At 37.2% G+C, this 12,210-nt stretch overlaps 1 protein-coding gene across 6 annotated transcripts in view; it reads left to right on the forward strand.

The window, feature by feature from the left end:
* The first annotated feature begins 494 nt into the window (after positions 1-494).
* LDAH (lipid droplet associated hydrolase) overlaps positions 495-12,210 on the forward strand; it is a 132,240-nt gene continuing 120,524 nt past the window's right edge. For 3 of the 6 annotated variants that reach the window (XM_063622768.1, XM_055251521.2, XM_063622770.1), the window contains exons 1-2: positions 516-594; positions 5,474-5,579. The gene's annotated coding sequence lies outside the window, so the exon portion shown is untranslated. Of the gene's footprint in view, positions 595-5,473; positions 5,580-12,210 lie in introns of all 6 variants that reach the window. The other 3 variants (XM_055251519.2, XM_055251522.2, XM_063622769.1) reach the window with 3 other exon arrangements.

The following is a 12,210-nucleotide window of genomic DNA, read 5'->3' on the forward strand; positions in this document are numbered from 1 at the left end:
CTCTGACTGCTGCTAATTGGAGTGTATATTCAAGGTAACTTGAATCTAAGCTCCTAAGTGGCCATTCTCAAGCACTGAGCCCAAATAAACTCTATACTTAATACTATTCTCTGAATTTTCTTAAAGTTGGCAACACCTTAATTAAAAAAATACTTTATTGATCATGCTTATGAACATGATCAAATGAGAATCAACTTTTCCCGTGTATGTGGGGAACATATGCAACTAGTAATGCAGAAAGAGGGAAATGGGAAGAGGAAGAAAAGAGGGACAGACATGAAACAAATGAGAGAGAAGGAAAGGGAAGCCAGAAGTATATCAAGGATGACAGAAAATAAGAAGCGGATAAGATTCAAATGAAAAAGAAAGGAAAACCTCGACACCCTCCAACAGGTCTCTCTGAATCTGGACCACCGGCTCCAAGCCACGGTCAGAAATCTCCCAGCCCGCTGTGCGCCGCGCGACCGGCTGACATCGGCTTCCCGGATCAGCTCAGGGCGCGGTAATGTGACGTCACCTGAAAGGGAGCACTTCCGGTCTCGTGCCGCCGTCCCAGGACCCTCAGGGAGAGCCGGCAGCCTTCCAGGCGGACAGGTGAGGTACAACTTCCCGAGCTCAGGGTGACTGCCCAAAGGAAGGATGGGTGGGCAGGCACGCGGGATCTGGTGCCCCTTCTCTATGGTTCCTCGCAGAGCACCTGTTGCCCTGGGCCGGATGGCCCGTAGCAGCGAAAATAATACTGTTCTGACAGCTCGCGAGTTCGGAGCCACTTGGCGTGGGAGTCTCTTGAGCTGCAGGCTGGGCAGTCGCTCACCCGAGCGCGGGAATGCAGCATTTGAACCCCTAAGTGCAGCCCACCTATAGGGAGTCTTATGGTGCCCCCGTGGAGGAGTAGAGGCCAAAAGGTTGGGCAACTGGCCGGGAAGAAGTGGCTAGGAGGGGTCAAACTCTGGGCCGGGAATGTTCTTTGCCCCTGGCGTTTAGTGCTCACGCCGCCTTTTATTCACGCTGAAGACCTTAAACGTAAATTCTCACCCTTGGGTCTTAGTTTGGTTTTGTTCCCCACGCAAGACAGGATAGAGATCGGAACACTTTATTCCTTAATTCGTGTCTTCCCTCACAAGTAGTTACCGGACACCTGCTTTGTGTCCTGTGTACCAAACACAAGAGTTGATAGTCCTGCCCGGGCGCGGTGGCTCACACCTGTAATCCCAGCACTTTGGGACGCCGAGGCGGGTGGATCACTAGGTCAAGAGATCGAGACCATCCTGACTAACATGGTGAAACCCCATCTCTACTAAAAATACAAAAATAAATAAATAAATTAGCCGGGCGTGGTGGCGGGCCCCTGTAGTCCCAGCTACTCGGGAGGCTGAGGCAGGAGAAAGGCGTGAACCCGGGAGGTGGAGCTTGCAGTAAGCCGAGATGGCGCCACTGCACTCTAGCCTGGGTGACACAGTGAGACTCCGTCTCAAAAAAAAAAAAAAAAAGAGTTGATAGTCCTTTACTTGAAAGAACAAATCTGTATGGAAAAAGAGCTACAACCAAAAGAAACCCAGAAGATTTAGAAGCATCTCCAGAATGTTTATTCTCAAAAGCTGTTTTTTAATTAAACTTCTTTCTGAAATTATACGTAGGAGTGTCTCTTGTGTGTTCCCCCATTTTTCCACCTAAAGGTTAAAGACTTGGAAACCTGCTAAGGCCCCTGTTTCCAGCATGTAGCATTCTAGGGGACAATCAAGGCAACACAATGAGTGCCCATCTAAAATTTTATATTTTAATATTTTGCTTTTTGATAACCTAATGCCTTCAGACTGGAGGACCTTTTTCTTTTTTTAAAAAAAAATTTTTTTATTATACTTTAAGTTCTAGGGTATATGTGCACAATATGCAGGTTTGTTACATATGTATACATGTGCCATGTTGCCGTGCTGCACCCATTAACTCGTCATTTACATTAGGTATATCTCCTAATGCCATCCCTCCCCCCTCCCCCCACCCCACAACAGGCCCCGGTGTGTGATGTTCCCCTTCCTGTGTCCAAGTGTTCTCGTTGTTCAATTCCCACCTATGAGTGAGAACATGGGGTGTTTGGTTTTTTGTCCTTGCGATAGTTTGCTGAGAATGATGGTTTCCAGCTTCATCCATGTGCCTGCAAAGGACATGAACTCATCCTTTTTTATGGCTGCATAGTATTCCATGGTGTATATATGCCAATTTTCTTAATCCAGTCTATAATTGTTGGACATTTGGGTTGGTTCCAAGTCTTTGCTATTGTGCGTAGCGCTGCAATAAACATACATGTGCATGTGTCTTTATAGCAGCATGATTTATGGTCCTTTGGGTATATATTCAGGAATGGGATTGCTGGGTCAAATGGTATTTTTAGTTCTAGATCCCTGAGGAATCGCCACACTGTCTTCCACGATGGTTGAGCTAGTTTACAGTCCCACCAACAGTGTAAAAGTGTTCCTGTTTCTCCACATCCTCTCCAGCACCTGTTGTTTCCTGACTTTTTAATGATCGCCATTCTAACTGGTGTGAGATGATGTCTCATTGTAGTTTTGATTTGCATTTCTCTGATGGCCAGTGATGATGAGCATTTTTTCATGTGTCTGTTGGCTGCATAAATGTCTTCTTTTGAGAAGTGTCTGTTCATATCCTTCACCCACTTGTTGATGGGGTTGTTTGTTTTTTTCTTGTAAATTTGTTTGAGTTATTTGTAGATTCTGGATATTAGCCCTTTGTCAGATGAGTAAATTGCAGAAATTTTCTCCCATTCTGTAGGTTGCCTGTTCACTCTGGTGGTAGTTTCTTTTGCTGTGCAGAAGCTGTTTAGTTAAATTAGATCCCATTTGTCAATTTTGGCTTTTGTTGCCATTGCTGTTGGTGTTTAAGACATGAAGTCCTTGTCCATGCCTATGTCCTGAATGGTATTGCCTAGGTTTTTTTCTAGGGTTTTTATGGTTTTAGGTCTAACATGTAAGTCTTTAATCCATCTTGAATTAATTTTTGTATAAGGTGTAAGGAAGGGATCCAGTTTCAGCTTTCTACATATGGCAAGCCAGTTTTCCCAGCACCATTTGTTAAATAGGGAATTCTTTCCCCATTTCTTGTTTTTGTCAGGTTTGTCAAAGATCAGATGGTTGTAGATGTGTGGTATTATTTCTGAGGGCTCTGTTCTGTTCCATTGGTCTATGTCTGTGTTTTGGTACCAGTAGCATGCTGTTTTGGTTACTGTAGCCTTTTATAGTTTGAAGTCAGGTAGCGTGATGCCTCCAGCTTTGTTCTTTTGGCTTAGGATTGACTTGGCAATGTGGGCTCTTTTTTGGTTCCATATGAACTTTAAAGTAGTTGTCTCCAGTTCTGTGAAGAAAGTCATTGGTAGCTTGATGGGGATGGCACTGAATCTATAAATTACCTTGGGCAGTATGGCCATTTTCACGATATTGATTCTTCCTATCCATGAGCATGGAATGTTCTTCCGTTTGTTTGTGTCCTCTTTTATTTCATTGAGCAGTGGTTTGCAGTTCTCCTTGAAGAGGTCCTTCACATCCCTTGTAAGTTGGATTCCTAGGTATTTTATTCTCTTTGAAGCAATTGTGAATGGGAGTTCACTCATGATTTGACTCTCTGTTATTGGTGTATAAGAATGCTTGTGATTTTTGCACATTGATTTTGTATCCTGAGACTTTGCTGAAGTTGCTTATCAGCTTAAGGAGATTTTCGGCTGAGATGATGGGGTTTTCTAAATTTGCAATCATGTCATCTGCAAACAGGGACAATTTGACTTCCTCTTTTCCTAATTGAATACCCTTTATTTCTTTCTCCTGCCTGATTGCCCTGGCCAGAACTTCCAACACTATGTTGAATAGGAGTGGTGAGAGAGGGCATCCCTATCTTGTGCCAGTTTTCAAAGGGAATGCTTCCAGTTTTTGTCCATTCAGTATGATATTTGCTGTAGGTTTGTCATAAATACCTCTTATTATTTTGAGATACATCCCATCAATATCTAATTTATTGAGAGTTTTTAGCATGAAGGGCTGTTGAATCTTGTTGAAGGCCTTTTCTGCATCTGTTGAGATAATCATGTGGTTTTTGTCTTTGGTTCTGTTTATATGCTGGATTACGTTTATTGATTTGCGAGGACTTTTTTCTTCTAAAGTTTTTCTAAACATTTAAACATTTTCTAAAATGTTGCTCTACTTTCAGTATTTTCTCCCTTGTAGTATTACCATAATGTATTAAGATTAAGCACTTAATTCTGAAGTCACTTTAAGTATACCTCAACCAAAGGGAAGTTAGTATACTATTTCTAGTGAGTGTATTTAATATAGGTAAGTAGTTTGTACACTTGTGAAATTCTTGGCATTAATTGATGTCCAGAAGCTGAAAGCTGCTCTCTGGCACATTAAAAAAAAATTGTGTGTGTAACTACAAGAAAGTTTGATGTCATAGTTGCAAAGGAGTTGTGCAAAACAAATTGCCTTCTTCCAGTAAAGATAATTCAGCAAGTTCATCTTGAGTGTAGTGTGTGCTTTAGTTTTTAATATGTCCTCAGCAGTAGTCATAGATTTTATCTTCATCATTTAAGCTTTATTTTCTAGCCCACTTGCACAGATTTAAGAAGAATCTCACTGGGGTTAATGTGCAGTCATTCAGATAGCAAATATAGCAAAAGTAGGTGAAATGTAAAAGTCATTAAAAAAAGAATTGTGAAATTGCTCATCTCACAACCACATCAAGCAGGAGCAAAGACAACTATACAGAATCTTGGTGTAACATATACTCATTACCACTTGGACTTTCTCCTACAGTATTTTGCAGTTTGTTTTTTGGATTCTTTAGTGTTATATAATATTTCAAAGTAATATGTGACTGGGAAATATTGGAATAGGTAGCAGAAGACTGTAGAATTTATTTTGCCATTTAAATGCTTATGTCCTTGAACAAAAAATGTAAACATCTTTTGTCAAATTGAGAAGTTTTCAGCTATTATATCTTTGATTATTTTTTTCAGTGCCATACTTTCTTCTCTTCTTCTAAAACTCTGATTGGATGAATGTTAGGTCATTTGTTTTTGTCCTACAAGTCCCTGATGCCCTTCTTGTTTCTTTGTCTGTTTTTCTCTGTTCAGACTGAGTAAATTCTGTTGATGTGTTTTCAAGTTCACTGATCCTGTTCTCTGTCAATTCCACTCTACTGTTGAGCCCATCCAGCAAGTTTTTAATTTTAATTAGTATTTTTTCAATTTTATAATTATTTTTGGTTCATACATTTTAAAACATTTCATCCTTCAAGGAGAGCTACTTTCAATATACATGGAATTTCTTGGAAAAACTAATAACAGTTTTAGGTTATTTGTATATATGAACTAATGTTACTCAAGATTTTAAACCTTCTCTGCAAAGTTATCTCTATAATTAGCAGATGAAGCATGAACATATATAATTTTTTTCTCTTTTTGTCTCAGGTAATTCCTTGTTAGAGGCCCTAATAAAAGGGAAACGGAGAAGGAAATGGAGAAGAGAATTTAGGCCTTGGCAAATTGAAAATCGTCTGTAGTATCTCACTGACAGGTAAAGTAGGAATTTTGAAACTAGAGAAAAGGAACATAAATCTACAGAGTCTAGAAGCTGAGAAAACCCTAAGTTTTTGGCACCAGGGACCCCTTTTGTGGAAGACAATTTTTCCACAAATGGTGGGGAGTGGGGATGATGGTTTTGGGATGGAACTGTCCATCTCAGATCATTGGGCGTTAGGTTCTCATAAGGAGCACAAAACCTAGATCCTTTGCATGCACAGTTCACAATAGGGTTTGCGTTCCTGTGAGGATTTAATGCCTCCACTGATCTAACATGAGGCGGAGCTCAGGCAGTAATGCTTGCTTGCTGCTTATCTCCTGCTATGTGGCCCGATTCCTAACCAGTTCCGGTCCATGGCCCAGGGATTGTGGACCCCTGTTGTATACTATGTCCCCCTCTTCAGCATTCTCAGTTCTTACCAGTGTGCTTTGAAAAAGTTCCTCAGAAGTAAAGCTTATGTGCCTTTGTGTTTAACTTACCTTTGCAGATTGTGTTGTCCAAAGATGGCCACAATAGTAACTCTCATACCACATGTTCTTTTTACAATATGACTTTGACACTTCTTCTACTGACCCCTCTCAGTAGACATGTCAAAGTCATATTGTACAAAGAACATGCTGTCTTTGAATATTGATGAACTTCTGTCTAACATGAAAGTGATGCTATGTGACTTTTGAGGGTAGGTCATAAAAGGTGATACAACTTCAATCTGGTACTCTTGGGACATTTGCTCCTGGAACCCAGCCACCATTTTCTGAAGAAGCTTAAGTAGCCCATATTGGCAGGCCAAATGGAGAAGGCACTTGCAAGTGTTCCAGGCCAACAGCCTACGTGACAACAGCATCAGTCACCAGGCATATGAACAAAGATACTTCCAGATGGCTGCTGCCCCCAGTGATCAGATCACACCCAGTTGTTGAGTTTTCTCAGCTAAGGCCCCAGACTTTGGATCAGAGATAGGTTATCTTTGTTGTGCCCTTTCTGAATTCCTCACTCACAGAATCCGTAAGCATAGTAAATGGTTGTCTTAAGCCACTAAGTTTTTGAGTAATATTTTAGATAGTGAGAGTAACTGGAACACCCAATGTTTCCTGAGAACATTTTATTTTCTTAAGTATGGTAACTGGTAGCTTGTGATACATGTTCTTTGGAAACCTGTTTGTGGAATTTCTGGTTTTCTAATTTTTGAGCTTGCCATTCAAGGCCTTCATAGTGAACAGTAGGACAGCTTCAGTATTGGCCTATACATATCCAGCAAATCAGTCTCCTCCCTGAATGGTATTTTATTTATAGTTTCTGTATCAGTATGCTTTTACTCTTCTAGAAAGCCCTTATGTTTATTTGCTATCTGATAGTCTCTTTTGTGAAGTGCCTTTTCAAATATTTAGCCCATTTTTCTATTGAGTTGTCTCACTGATTTGTAAAAGTTCTTTGTAATTCTGGATATGTGCATGTTGGGAGAAAAATCTGTATTATATATCCTATGTGTATATATGTATTTCCCAACAACAGGCTCGTTTTCAGAATACTATACATATGTGTATATATGTGTGTGTGTATATGTATAGTGTTCTCCCACTCTGTGACTTGCCTTCTGACTCTCTTAATAGTGTCTTTTGCTAAATACAAGTTCTTAATTCTAATGGAGGATGGAATTTGAACATCTTTTCCTTTTTTTTTTTTGTATTTGAGATGAAGTCTCACTCTGCCGCCAGGCTGGAGTGCAGTGGCGCGATCTCAGCTCACTGCAACCTCCGACTCCCTGGTTCAAGTAATTCTTCTGCCTCAGCCTCCTGAGTAGCTGGGATTACAGGCACGTGCCACCAAGCCCAGCTATTTTTTTTTTTTTTTTTGTATTTTTAGTAGAGACGGGGTTTCATGATGTTGGCCAGGATGGGCTCGATCTCCTGACCTTGTGATCCACCTGCCTCAGCCTCCTAAAGTGCTGGGATTACAGATGTGAGCCACCACGCCCGGTGGTCTTTTCCTTTATGGCTCATGTTTACTATTACCTTGTTTAAGAAACCTTTGGCCACCCTAAGCTCAAAAAGGTATGTTCCAATGTCATCTTTTGGAAGCTTTATTGTTCACTTTTCACATTTAGATCTGTAATATACCTAGTACTATATTTTGTCTATGGTGTAAGGAAGGAGTCATGATTCATTTATTTTCCACATGGATATCCAGTTGAACCAGCATCATTTATTTGAAAGACCTTCTTTTCCTTACTCCTCTGCAAGAACACCATTGTCATAAATGATGAAGATATATGTTTGGATTTGTTTTTGGATTTCTTGTTCTTGTCCACTGTTTTGTCTATTTTGTCTTTAATAATGGTATATTTTTATTAAACCTGGATATAGGGTAAAGCCCTCCAACTTTGTGATTGTTCTTCAAACTTGTCTTGGCTATTCCTTTTTTTTTTTTTTTTTTTTTTTTTTTTTTATTATACTTTAGGGTTTTAGGGTACATGTGCACAATGTGCAGGTTTGTTACATATGTATCCATGTGCCATGTTGATTTCCTGCACCCATTAACTCGTCATTTAGCATTAGGTGTATCTCCTAATGCTGTCGGCTATTCCTTTTTTTTGAGACAGAGTCTTGCTCTGTCGCACAGGCTGGAGTGCAGTGGCACAATCTTCCCTCACTGCAAGCTCCGCCTCCCAGGTTCAAGCGATTCTCCTGCCTCAGCCTCCTGAGTAGCTGGGACTACAGACGCCCGCCACCATGCCCTGCTAATTTTTTGTATCTTTAGTGGAGGCGGGGTTTCACCGTGTTAGCCAGGATGGTCTCAATCTCTTGACCTTGTGATCCACCTGCCTCTGCCTCCCAAAGTGCTAGGATTAAAGGCGTGAGCCACCGCACCCAGCCTTGTCTTGTTATTCTTGACTTTTTGCACTTCCACGTACATATTAGAATTAGCTTAACAATTTCCATTTTTTTAAAAAGGAAAGGGAAAAAAACCTGATTTAGATTGGAATTTTACAAATCTAAGGATTAATTTGGAGTTTATACTAGTGAGTCTTCCAGTTCATGAATACGGTTTGTCCCCTTGTTATTTAATTTCTCTCAGTAATATCCAGCAAACCATATAGCTTTCTGTGTAGAGGTCTTGCACATCATTTGTTAGATTTATTCCTAAGTATTTGATTTTTTTGATGCTGTTATAAGTGGTCTCTTTTAAGTTTTATTTTCAAATTGTTTGTTGCTGGTATCTAGAAATATATTTGATTTTCATATATTGACCTTTTAGCTAATGACCATGTTGCATTCACTTATTAATTGAAATAGTATATGTAAGGGTTTTTTTTTGCATTTTCTATGTATGTCATCGTGTTTGTGAATAATCACACTTTCTTCCTATCCAATCTAAATACATTTATATCTTTTTTTGGTTTCTTATTGCATTGGCTGAGACCTCAAGTGTAGAAGTGTTGATAGCAGACCTCCATATCTTGATCCCAAACTCAGAGAGGGTTTCAATATTTTACCCTTAGTAAACATTTACTGAAGATTTTTACTACTTGTATTATATGAAAAAATATGTATTTCATATTTATATTTTATAAAAGATTTCTTTATTTCTCACTTTTTAAGAATTTTTTCATGACTATTGGATTTTATGAAATATTTTCTGTATCAATTGAGATGACTATATAAGTTTTCTTTACTCTGTTAGTGTGATAACTTAAACTGATTAAATTTTGAATATTTAAACAACTTTTCATTTCTGGTATATACACAATTTGTCATCTATTACCCTTTTATATAGCACTAGATTTGGTCTGCTAATATTTTGAATAGTTTTTGCATCTATCTCAACCTTAATTATAATGTACATTTTAAACTAAAAATTACAAAGAATTGCTGATTTCATAAAATGAGTTGGGAGGTGTCCCTCTTTTTCTATTCTGTGGACAACTGTATGTAAAACTGGTATTATTCCTTTCTCAGGTGTTAATTTCATCTGGACCAAGAATTTTATCTTAAAATATAAGTTTATTAAGAGTCTTCTAGTCTTTTTTCTTTTTGTATCTGTTGGATTTGGTTTTTTTGTTTGTTTGTTTGTTTGTTTTGGAATTTGCCCATGTCAAGTTTATTGGTATACATTTCTTCATAATATTTGTTTATTATTTTTTGATGTCTGTAGAATATGGAGTGATATCCTTTTTTAACTTCTGATATTGATTGATTGTGCCATCTCTTTTCTTGAGAAGTCAAGGGTTTACTTATTTATAGGTGTTTTCAAAGTAAAAACTTTTGGGTTTGCTAATCCTCTCTAATGTAAACAATTTTTCCTATTTCATTAATATCTACTCTTCATTATTATCTTTTTTCTATTTTCTTTATTTGGATTCATTTATTTTTTTTCTAATTCCTTAGGCCAAATGGTTAAGTCCTTTATTTGCAGCCTTGTTTTCTAATACATGCATTTCAAAACTTTGAATTTTCCTGCATTCATATCTTTATCTGCATTTCATATATTTTGTGTCGTATTTTCTATTCTCTATTGCTTCTCTGCTTTCTGCTTATTTCTATATTAATTATTTTCTATATTTTATTAATTTGTTATACAGTCTTGTAAATTCTTTCAGTGGTTACAGATTTTTTTTAACATTTTTAAAAAGTTTTTCTGGCTTTTCTAATTGTTCTCAATGGAAGATTATTTGGGATATACAGATCACCAGCATGTTTATGTTGGCTTCTAGGCCAATTTTAAAAAATGACTAAAGTAAAACTTCTGATACCAATTAAAAATTTTGTATTTCTGCCCTGGGCCTTTAAAAGTCAAACCTGCACTTGACCAGTCACCATATATTTTCCAAGTAGGCTTAATATTAGTGCCTAGGAATAGCACTAATGAAGGTTCAGACACATGCAAAGTATATGCTCTGCTCTGTGTCATTGTGGCACAATAACAGAGTCCACAAAATTGTCCACATTTAATATTATTACGTTTAAAGTTTTTGGCATTTGAGGAAGTTCTGCTGTGTGGCATTGTGGGACAATAACATAGTCCACAAAGTTGTCCACATTTGATAATATTAGGTATAAAGTTTTTGGCGTTTGAGGAAGTTTTAGAAGTTTCCTGTTCATCTTACATATGTAATAAATAATGTAAGTTGTGATTAGATATTGTTGGTACTTTAACTTTGAAAGAAAACCATCTTATTACCTCTTTTTCAAGTTTTATTGAAAGACTGTCTGGACATTTAATTGAAAACTATTTGGACATTGCAACACAAACCTTAAAAAAATTGTTATCATCTACAGTTCTTACATGAATAAAGCAATATTCTTACCAAGTAGCCAAAGTAAAATGCAGACATTTTACTGTTTGCTGAAGCTGATTAAGATGTATTATTTATAACTCCACTTTTAAATATTTTATTTATTAGTACATTCTTACTGTTCTCAATGGCTAACTTTATAATAAATAAATATTATAAGTATTTAACTACATAGAATCACTTAATGTATATTAAGTATATATTTAAACATATAAATAAATCAGCCCATGATGTTTGTATTATAAATAGTATAACAAATATTATAAATTTGAACCTCTAAAATTTATACTAGTCAAATTATCTAGGTTTGTATGAGATTTAATTGGAAAAAATCCCTCTTACCAAATAAAATTAGAAGCCCATTAAGCAAATTAAAACCTATATTTAAGAAAATAGGCTTGCGTAAGTTGCACAGATTGTATCCACGCTTGGTTTTTATCCAGCACAAGTCTTACTGCTTATGAAACTTGATTTTATTAAAGATTGCTTGTGGGCTGAGACTGAAGGCGTGCCATTATCCTTTACCAGTATGTAATTACAACGTACTCTCCTTTGTTAATCTGACAGTTATTTGCAGAACTGAACTACCTTGGATTCTTAGGTAGGGAAGAGTTTTAATTCTCATGCCTCAGATTTTCCACTGCTGCTTTTACATGGGTGTGTGAGATTCAGAAATATGAGAGTGAAGCAAAATAAAAGATGCTTTATAAATACATGGAATTAGGTGCCTACAGGGGAAGCTATACAGCAGCTAGCCAGCATTTTAATTCCATGTTTCTCAGCTTATTTTATTTGAGGTGTTAGAGTTGTACTTTTTTGTTTTCCAGTGTTTGCAGACTGAGCTTGATTTTCATATCTACTTGAATTCTCACTAATTTTGTGGCTAATCAAGCTCCCACTGTGTCATTTACTTGAAGTTAAGTATTGATATTTATGATTTGAATATATTTAACAACTTTATAGTTAATAACTTTAAATTCTCTTCTGGTGAAAGTATTCAGTTTGGCCAGTGTCTTCTCAGTCAGTGCTCTAATTTAATACAGTGTTTACTGCTAAATCTAATATTGTTTCTAACACATTATAAAGGTCAGAACTTACATAAATATACTGTAGTTTGTGATAGTTTTGGAGAATGGGCTACAGTGGCATTTATTAGTGAAGTAAAAAATCAGTCCATAAGAAAATATGAAGTGATACTTTATTTAGTCCATATATTTTTAGTGGACAGTGGTCTCCACTTTCTAAGTGGGGATTTTTCATTTTTCTAAGTATTCTTAAGAGAATCAGTTTTGGACTTTTGGTTAAACATAGAGGTTAGAATAAATATGTTTA

The sequence above is a fragment of the Symphalangus syndactylus genome, chromosome 18 (assembly GCF_028878055.3).
Source record: "Symphalangus syndactylus isolate Jambi chromosome 18, NHGRI_mSymSyn1-v2.1_pri, whole genome shotgun sequence".
Taxonomy (NCBI): Eukaryota; Metazoa; Chordata; class Mammalia; order Primates; family Hylobatidae; genus Symphalangus; species Symphalangus syndactylus.